The following is an 11,155-nucleotide window of genomic DNA, read 5'->3' on the forward strand; positions in this document are numbered from 1 at the left end:
GTGAGTCCACAGTTTCAGCCTCCTCCTCGATGAGTCCACAGATGTGGGTGACCAGCGTTTCAGCCTCCTCCTCGATGAGTCCACAGATGTGGGTGACCAGCGTTTCAGCCTCCTCCTCGATGAGTCCACTCGATGAGTCCACAGATGTGGGTGACCAGCGTTTCAGCCTCCTCCTCGATGAGTCCACAGATGTGGGTGACCAGCGTTTCAGCCTCCTCCTCGATGAGTCCACAGATGTGGGGACCAGCGTTTCAGCCTCCTCCTCGATGAGTCCACAGATGTGGGTGACCAGCGTTTCAGCCTCCTCCGATGAGTCGATGAGTCCACAGATGATGGGTGACCAGCGTTTCAGCCTCCTCCTCGATGAGTCCACAGATGGGTGACCAGGGTGACCAGCGTTTCAGCCTCCTCCTCGATGAGTCCACAGATGTGGGTGACCCGTTTCAGCCTCCCTCGATGAGTCCACAGATGTGGGTGACCAGCGTTTCAGCCTCCTCTTCGATGAGTCCACAGATGTGGGTGACCAGCGTTTCAGCCTCCTCCTCGATGAGTCCACAGATGTGGGTGACCAGCGTTTCAGCCTCCTCCTCGATGAGTCCACAGATGTAAGTGTTTCTAAGTACCTGGGGGTTGTGATAAGGTACTTTAGTGACACCAAGCAGACAATTGTATCACCATTTCTGGGGCTTGTTGAGTTGGAGGGAGGAGACGCCAAATCTATAGCCCGTACTGTTGTGGCTTTCCTCGAGAAGTGTTGTCTTAAAAAAGAGAAGGATAGGGACTGACAATGCCTCTGTTATGACGGGGATTAACAATGGGGTCCATAAAGTGCTGAAGAAGGAGTATGGCCTCAAATATCTGGTTCTTATTCGCTGTGTGTGCCACTCTCTGCAGCTTGCTCATTTGTAGTTCTAAACATATTTAGGGTGTTTTTTACTCACTTTTGTCTTTCCCACAAAGTTATTCCTCTCTCCTACAGCGTCCATCACAATTACATGCACATTGTCAATTATGCAAATTGGGCGATAACGTCATTTAGGTTCTTCCAGCGACTTTTAGGACAGCCAATAGCTACTTTCCTTACTGAGGAGTTGGCAATCCCAAGAATCCCGGAATGCACGGACGGTGTTAGCGGGGGAACAGGAAGTTCCAGGCAGGCGCCCACCATTATTCAGTATAAAGAAAGCACCAGAACGATGCAGTCAAGAAGATAAGCTAAGTGTCCTTTTCTATCTATTACTACAGGTATGTAATAGCACGTTTAAACGTTCTGATATCAAAAGAATATGTCATAACATTTTAGGTAATAAATCCGTTAAGGTGTTATCACGTTTGGTAAAGGTTTAATGTGTAATTTTTGTGTCAAACCGAGTGAAGCACATGATAACTAAGTTACATATTTAGAGCCTTTAGGGTTTGTCTGAGTGGATGTACATAATTTTCTCAAGGTCATTTCATAAATAATCTATTTACTTCTGAGATTTCTGAATTCGTGTTGCAAGTTGTTTTTTTAATGTAAAATTCACGAGCTGGTAAAATGGCGGCGCCACTCGGTTTGCGTCAACGGACTTTTTTATATTTTTTATTGCAACAATAATAACATTATTACACATCAATACAGGGACATTACTGTGAATACAATGACAAAACATGTCAAGTCCAGGCAGAGAGACAATTTCACGGTTCCACCACTGTTTTGAAGCTGAATGTAATGATCATCAGTTTTCTACATGTGTAGTAATATTCAGACACATTCAGTTGTTTCTATCTTTATCTATAAATGTTACTATGGTGTGAAAGGTTAATACTATTTGTTTTGATTTAAATAATACAGTGAAGTCAAAGTTATTCAGGAAAATAGTACATAGTGCTGCCTAAAACAAACGGTAACCTTGTACTAAATGGTTTTTGAGTCATTTATGCATTTGTGAATTCAGGACATCTACTATACATTAAGTACATTTAAGTTGTGTAGCCTGATTTTAAAGTGTATACATTGTCTAATGGGAATCAGATCTATCGAAATCGGATCAGTGCCAGCACCTCAAATTTCTGTTTGAGCTCATGTTCCTCTTATAGAATATTAGCTCAACAGTATTGTGGAGCTGCTGCACCTAAATATAAACAATATTTTTTGAGAATAAATTAAGTGCCAGAACTGCCAAGACAATAACTTTTGGGTCCGTTTGTCTTTATTACTACAGGCCGACTCAGATTAAGTCTGAGGCCGGTAACATCAACAGTGAGGACAAACCCAGCCTGCCTCTCTCCTTCTACACTGAGTTTAAATCTACAGTCACCCAGTCCTGATTGTGACAGTGGATCCCAGTTTGCTCTGCAGGATCCAGAGATGGCATCAGTGAAGCTGGAAGACTGCAGTCAAACACTGGAGCTGAATGTCAACATTAAAGATGAAGAAGAGGAGGAGACGATTGGGACATCTGTTAGTCATGGTAAGAGCAGGTTCTATGTGTAACCAATGTGAAATGACTAGCTAGTTAGCGGTGGTGCGCGCTAATAGCGTTTCAATCGGTGACGTCACTTGCTCTGAGACCTTGAAGTAGTGGTTCCCCTTGCTCTGCAAGGGCTCTGCGGCTTTTGTGGAGTGATGGGTAACGATGCGTGGGTGACTGTTGTTGATGTGTGCAGAGGGTCCCTGGTTCGAGCCCGGGTCGGGGCGAGGGACTAAAGTTATACTGTTACATATCTAAGTTTGTTGTTTGTTCCAACTTCCCACTGTGCATGAAAAGATACTGTAGAACTGTTTCATGATGAACTGTTTCAATGAGAAGGTAGATCTTATTTCATGCTACTGACACTTGCATGGTTTGACACCAGTATTGCCAGCATTTGTTTTATTCACTGGGAGTGATCAATTATTTAGTGAAGTAGGGTTTTAAAGTTCTATGAAATGTGTGTGTAGTTACTAACCCTTGTGATAGTGAGTGGATGACATGCCCCATCTTACCCACTTTTAGAATAGTTTTATTCCACTTTTGTTTTGCACAGCTTTCTTCTATGAATACATACAGTGCATTCGGAAAGTATTCAGACCCCTTGACTATTTCCACATTTTGTTACGTTACAGCCTTATTCTAAAATGGATTTAAAAAGGTCATCAATGTACCTCAAAGGAAACACAGGTTTATAGAAGTGTTTGTACATGTATTAAAAATTCATAACAAAAATACCTTTATTTACATAAGTATTCAGACCCTTTGCTATGAGACTCAACATTGAGCTCATGTTTCTACAACTTGATTGAGATTCCACCTGTGGTGAATTACATTGATCGGACAAGATTTAGAATGGAACACACCTGTATACAAGGTCCCACATTTGACAGTGCATGTCAGAGCAAAAACCAAGCCATGAGGACGAAAGAATTGTCCGTAGAGCTCCATGAAAGGATTATGTCGAGGCACAGATCTGGGGAAGGGTACCAAAACATTTCCAAATAAAAAGTGTAATATGCAGATAATGCAGATACCTCTCAGAACTACAGCCAATAAAAATAGAGTATTTACAGTTCCAATGCCTCTACAATATCACTGGTTTGTAAAAACTCACAAAACTGATCTCAAATATTACAAAACTCTTCTTTTTCACTATATAAGTATATTCACCAAGAGCCAGACTTGACGTTAATTATTTTAACCAATGACCAAGTGAGGGGAACTGACATGCATCCAGTCGAGAGCAATTGAACGTCTAGCTTGTAATAGACAGAGGTCAACCATTTTCTTTTCTCTCCTATGTAAAGAGATATTCTCTGGGTAAAGATTTAGAAGATATAGTTTAGGGATTAGTGGTATTGTGGTAGAGGTCATCTCAGAGATATAGCACAGTACTGAGCTCAAACGTTTATCTCAGCACATTCCCACTAAATGCGTGTTACATTTAACACACATTTCTGGGGTATTGGGGTCAAATTTGTGGGGCTTAATTTGGGATTATCATCATCATCAGGACCATAAACATTAACTAGATTAATTTGCTCATTCAAAAAAGTTTCCTGTGTCAAAATATATTTACCAGATGTATCAGTTATAATATTATCCACTTGAAACGGAACACATTTGTGAATTAAAACGATAACACCATGAGAATGAGAGGAGAAACAGGAAACCATCTCCTGCATACTCGTCCTTCAACAAGTGAGATTTTTGTAGGAACACAATCGATGAAGTTGTTTAAGCCCAGTAATAACCTGTTTTAAGCTTAGATCGTTTACAAACTCCACTGACATTCTACGAAGTACATTTCAGTTTTGCATTTGAAGTCATTTAACCAAAGATGTGAACGTGGAATAAGCTATAGCATAAAGACATATCTAAAATATGTTTAGTAACCAGAAGGACCATATTAATATTTTGTAGTGAGAAAAATGTGTAAAGATCTGTTGGAACAAACAAACCATAAATCTATCCTAACAGTAGAACACTGAACCCCCATTCCACTGTCTCCCTAACCGAGACATCCAACTCTTCCCCTCCCACCTCCCCCTAATCGTAGCCTGGTGGACGACTGATCCATTAAAGGGAGCAGTCTAACCTAACGACGCTAAACAAAACAAAGTGTCTCCTGCCTTCTCTCGGCCATTACTCCTCACGAGCAAAACAAAAGGCATATCTGGCAAGATGATATGTGAAATATCACAACAAAAGGCATATCTGGCAAGATGATATGTGATATATCACAACAAAAGGCATATCTGGCAAGATATGTGAAATATCACAACAAAGGGCATATCTGGCAAGATGATATGTGATATATCACAACAAAGGGCATATCTGGCAAGATGATATGTGATATATCACAACAAACGGCATATCTGGCAAGATGATATGTGATATATCACAACAAACGGCATATCTGGCAAGATGATATGTGATATATCACAACAAACGGCATATCTGGCAAGATGATATGTGATATATCACAACAAACGGCATATCTGGCAAGATGATATGTGATATATCACAACAAACGGCATATCTGGCAAGATGATATGTGATATATCACAACAAACGGCATATCTGGCAAGATGATATGTGATATATCACAACAAACGGCATATCTGGCAAGATGATATCCTATTCGTTTTTGAAAAGTAGGAAAGAATAGCTCTACCTAAAACAGTAACGCTAGAGACTAATATTACAGTATGCACAGTCCAAAAGAGTTGAAGATGATCCACAACACAGGGTCTTTTGCTAGTAGCTACTAAGTAACAAAGAGGCCCTCACATATAATATTAACGTGGTATACCATGATACGTTTACAAACCAATAAAATGTCAAAGATCAGAAATGAACAGCCTATGTAAGGAAAAGGGATGCCGTTGAATATGTGCTTTGTTACACATGATGTTTGTGTGAAAGCCGAACATCATGTGCAATCATTTTAGTCCAAGGATATGATCGAAAGGCCTCCATCATTCTTAAGTTTGGAACCACCAATACATAACTTTTTTTTTTTTTTAATAGATCTGGCCGCCCGGCCAAACTGAGATATCGGGGGAGAAGGGCCTTGGTCAGGGAGTCGAGCACTGAATTAGATAATTGAACAAGAAGAAATTATATATTTTTGGAGAATAAAGAAAGTTCTGGAACTGTCAAGACAATAACTTGTCTGTTTCTCATTGTTACTACAGGCCGACTCAGATCAAGCCCGAGGCCGTTAATATCAGCAGTGAGGACAGACGCAGCCTGCCTCTCTCCTTCCACACTGAGTCCAAACCTACAGTCACGGGGTCCTGATTGTGACAGTGGAGCCCAGTTTGCACTGCAGGATCCAGAGATGACATCAGTGAAGCTGGAAGACTGCAGTCAAATACTGGAGCTGAATGCCAACATTAAAGATGAAGTGGAGGAGAAGATTGGGACATCTGTTTCTCATGGTAAGAGCAGGTTCTATCTAAGTGTGTTGTTCGTTCCAACTTCCCACTGTGTATGACAAGTTGCAGTAGAACTGTTTCATGATGAACTGTTTCAGTGAGAAGGTAGATGATATTTCATGCTACTGACACTTGCATGGTTTGACACCAGTATTGCCAACATTTGTTTTATTCACTGAGCTATCTGGAGTGTTCAGAGAGTAGACTGAAGAAGTGAAGTAGACAAACTGCCAGTTTTAAAGTTCCATGAAATTAGTCTGTGTCGTTACTAACCCTTGTGATAGTGAGTGGAGGATGACACACCTCTTTTTAGCATTCATCTCTTACCCACTTTTAGAATAGTTTTATTCCCCTGTATTGTACAACCTACTGATATGAATACATATGTCACCCGGTACAGCCAGAAGAGGACTGGTCACCCCTTTGAGTGTTTCATAACCACTGTGCTTCTGTATCTGCTCTGCTTGCTCTTTTGTGATTTTAGGCTGGATTTCTGTAAAGCACTTTTTCGACGGCTGATGTTTGAAGGGCTTTGTCAAATAAATCTGATTGACATGTACACTACCAGTCAAAAGTTTGGATACACCTACTCATTCAAAGGTTTTTCTTTCTTTCTACATTGTAGAATAATAGTGAAGACATCAAAACTATGAAATAACACATAGGGAATCATGTAGTAAACAAAAAAAAGTGATAAACAAACCAAAATAGATCTGAGATTCTTCAAAGTAGCCACCCTTTGCCTTGATGACAGCTTTGCACTCTTGGCATTCTCTCAACCAGCTTCATGAGGTAGTCACCCGGAATGCATTTAAATGAACAGAAGTGCCTTAAGTTAATTTGTGGAATATCTTCCCTTAATGCGTTTGAGCCAATCAGTTGTGTTGTGACAAGGTAGGGGGGGTATACAGAAGAAAGCCCTGTTTGGTAAAAGACCAAGTCCATATTATGGCAAGACCAGCTCAAATAAGCAAAGAGGAATGACATTCCATCATTGACTGAGCTTCAGATCTTAAAGTAATCCGGAAAATATTAAGAACTTTGACTGTTTCTTCAAGTGCAGTCGCAAAAACCATCAAGCGCTATGATGAAACTGGCTTTCATGAGGACCACCACAGGAAAGGAAGACCCAGAGTTACCTCTGCTGCAGGGGATAAGTTAGAGTTACCAGCCTCAAATTGCAGCCCAAATAAATGCTTCAGAGTTCAAGTAACAGACACATCAACTGCTCAGAGGACACTGTGTGAATCAGGCCTTCATGGTCGGATTGCTGCAAAGAAACCACTACTAAAGCCACCAATAAGAAGAGACTTACTTGGGCCAAGAAACACGAGCAATGGACATTAGACCTGTGGAAACCAGTCCTTTGGTCTGATGAGTCCAAATGTCAGATTTTTGCTTCCAACCGCGTGTCTTTGTGAGACGCAGAATAGGTGACTGGATGATCTCCGCATGTGTATTTCCTACCGTGAAGCATGGAGGAGGTGTGATGTTTTGGCTGTGCTTTGCTGGTGACACTGTCTGATTTATTTAGAATTCAAGGCACATGTAACCAGCATGGCTACCACAGCATTCTGCAGTGAGATGCCATTCCATCTGGTTTGGGTTTAGTGGGACTCATTTGTTTTTCAACAAGACAATGACCCAACACACCCCCAGGCTGTGTAAGGGCTATTTGACCAAGAAGGAGAGTAATGGAGTACTGCATCAGATGACCTGGCCTCCACAATCACCAGACCTTAACCCAATTGAGATGGTTTGGGATGAGTTGGATTGCAGAGTGAAGGAAAAGCAGCCAACAATTTGATATTTTGATTCGTTTAACAATTTTTAACAATTTTTAACAATTTTTCGGTTACATTATTCTATATATGTTATTTCATAGTTTTGATGTTGTAGAAAATAGCAAAAATAAAGAAACCCTTGAATGAGTAGGTGTGTCAACTTTTGACTGGTACTGTATATTACACCAACTGACTGGTTCTTCTGATGTTCACACAGGAGACCATGTTGAGACATTCTCTACATCTAGAGAGCAACAGCAGGAAGATCACAGAGCTAAGAGGTCTCACCACTGCCCACATTGTGAGGAGATTTTCCCAATTCTATCAAAGCTAAAAATACACCTAAGAATACACAAAGGAGGGAATCTGTATTTCTGCACTGACTGTGGGAAGAATTTCACAACATCAAAGGCTATGACAGTTCATCAGAGAGTACACACAGGAGAGAAGCCTTACTTCTGCTCTGACTGTGGAAAGAGTTTCTCTCGACGGGGCGACCTAAAAACACATGAACGTATACATACAGGAGAGAAGCCTTACTCCTGTTCTAATTGTGTAAAATGCTTCACCACATCAGGTGAGCTAAAAATTCACCAGAGAACACACACAGGAGAGAAGCCATACTCCTGCTCTGACTGTAGGGCGAGGTTCTCTCAACTGAGCCACCTAAAACAGCATGAACGTATACACACAGGAAAGAAGCCGTACTCCTGCTCTGACTGCGTAAAATGCTTCACAACATCATCTGAACTAAAAGTTCATCAGAGAACACACACAGGAGAGAAGCCTTACTTTTGCTCTGACTGCAGGGCGAGTTTCTCTCAACTGGGAAACTTAAAACAACATGAACGTGTACACACAGGCGAGAAGCCTTACTCCTGCTCTGATTGTGGAAAGAGCTTTTCTCGACGGGGCCACTTTAAAACACATGAGCATATACATACAGGAGATAAGCCTTACTCCTGCTCTGATTGTGGAAAGAGTTTCTCTCGACTGGGCGATCTAAAAATACATGAACGTATACATACAGGAGAGAAGCCTTACTCCTGCTTTAATTGTATAAAATGCTTCACAACATCAGGTGAGCTAAAAGTTCATCAGAGAACACACACAGGAGAGAAGCCATACTCCTGCTCTGATTGTAGGGCGAGTTTCTCTCAACTGAGCCACCTAAAACAGCATGCACGTATACACACAGGAGAGAAGCCTTACTCCTGCTCTGACTGTAGGAAGAGTTTCTCTCAATCGAGCCACCTGAAACAGCATGAACGTATACACACAGGAGAGAAGTCTTACTCCTGCTCTGACTGTGGAAAATGCTTCACAACATCATCTGAGCTTAAAGTTCATCAGAGAACACACACAGGAGAGAAGCCTTACTTCTGCTCTGACTGTGGGGCGAGGTTCTCTCAACTGGGAAACTTAAAACAACATGAACGTATACACACAGGAGAGAAGCCTTACTCCTGCTCTGACTGTGGGGCGAGTTTCTCTCAACCGTGCAACCTAAAAAATCATAAACGTATACACACAGGAGAGAAGCCTTACTCCTGCTCTGACTGTAGAAAGAGTTTCTCTCAACTGGGCCACTTAAAAAGACACCAAGGTATACATAAAGGAGAGTAGCCTTACTACTGCAATGACAGTTTCCACAGTTTTAAATCATCAGCTGAGCTAAACGATCTTCAAAGAATATACACGGGAGAGTGGCCTTTCTTCTGCTCTTACTGTAGCAAGAGCTTCTCCCGATTGGGCAATGTAAAAACACACCAACGGCTACACACTTGAGAGAAGCCTCATCAGTTCTCTCAGACCAGCTGAGATTAGTCACTCCACTTAATTCTTCTCATAAAATAATTTGCAACGTTGAATTGGATCAAATGAAGAATGTATAGAACACTTTTAGTCTTATTGTTTCTCACTGTGAGAGAACAATGCAGAGAACAGAGAGCGTTATGGAATGATCAGTGAGCATCTTGTCAATTTTGCAATTTTGCTGACAGTTGTGAATCTGATGCAGCCGAAGAGCTACTGCCCCTTTACCTGGGAAAGCACCAAACAACAGACCGGGATGTTGGACCCTCAAAGAGGTGCAAATATGATGAGACCTACATTGATTTGGGGTTTACTTATATTGGGAATAGTGCCTTTCCTCAGCCAAAGTGTGTTTATAGCTCACAACTGAAACCTTCACTCTTGCGCAGACATTTAGAAAAAAGCATGCCAAATTGAAAAATAAGCCACAGGAGTTTTTTGAGCAAGAATTAAGACAACTTTCGAGTAGTAAGACACCTATTAAAGCAACAGATACCATTAATAAGAAGGGGCTAGAAGCGTCTTATACGGTGAGCTACCGAGTGGCTAGGACAGGCAAGCACCATACTATTGTGGAGGACTTCATTCGTCCTGCTTCCGTGGATATGGCTGGAGGAAAGGCCCAAAAAAACTATACCGCATCGGTGACATGGCAAGAGATGTTTTGATGCCTCCCGGGTGGCGCAGTGGTTAAGGGCGCTGTACTGCAGCGCCAGCTGTGCCATCAGAGTCCCGGGGTTCGCGCCCAGGCTCTGTCGTGACCGGGAGGTCCGTGGGGCGACGCACAATTGGCCTAGCGTCGTCCGGGTTAGGGAGGGCTTGGTCGGTAGGGATGTCCTTGTCTCATCGCGCACCAGCGACTCCTGTGGCGGGCCGGGCGCAGTGTGCGCTAACCAAGGTTGCCAGGTGCACGGTGTACCCTCCGACACATTGGTGCGGCTGGCTTCCGGGTTGGATGCACGCTGTGTTAAGAAGCAGTACGGCTGGTTGGGTTGTGTATCGGAGGACGCATGACTTTCAACCTTCGTACGGGAGTTGTAGCGATGAGACAAGATAGTAGCTACTACAACAATTGGATAACACGAAATTGGGGAGAAAAAGGGGTGTAAAAAAAAAAAAAAAAAAAAAAAGATGTTTTGATACAATTACTGCTTCTTATATACTAATTAAGGACATCCTCTTCTGCAAACTACTGGAAACCAGGACAACAGGATACCTTTTTAAAGTACTGGACATCTTTGTGACATCAAATGGACTTTGGTGGTCAAGATGTGTTGGTATCTGTACTGATGGCACGAAAGCCATGACAGGGAGACATAGGGGAGTGGTAACGCTGGTGCAAGCAGTTGCTCCCGACGCTACTTTGGTACACTGCAGCATCCACCAAGAGGCTCTTGCTACCAAGGGAATGCCTGACAGCTTGAAAGATGTTTTGGACACTACAGTGAAAATGGTTAACTTTGTTAAAGCAAGGCCCCTGAACTCTCGTGCATTTTCTGCACTATGCAATGATATGGGCAGCGACCATGCAACGCTTTTATAACATACAGAAGTGCGCTGGTCATCAAGGGGCAAAGTATTGACACGTTTTTTAAAAATTGAGAGACGTACTTAGTTTTTTTTTTTACTGACCATAATTTTCACTTGTCTGACTGCT

The 11,155-nt window shown here is 42.1% G+C and overlaps 1 pseudogene; it reads left to right on the top strand.

Annotated features, from left to right (window-relative positions):
- Nucleotides 1-1,098: 1,098 nt before the first annotated feature.
- Nucleotides 1,099-10,279, top strand: LOC112266315 (annotated as a pseudogene).
- Nucleotides 10,280-11,155: the final 876 nt, after the last annotated feature.

This window comes from Oncorhynchus tshawytscha, unplaced genomic scaffold (assembly GCF_018296145.1).
Source record: "Oncorhynchus tshawytscha isolate Ot180627B unplaced genomic scaffold, Otsh_v2.0 Un_contig_2903_pilon_pilon, whole genome shotgun sequence".
NCBI lineage: Eukaryota > Metazoa > Chordata > Actinopteri > Salmoniformes > Salmonidae > Oncorhynchus > Oncorhynchus tshawytscha.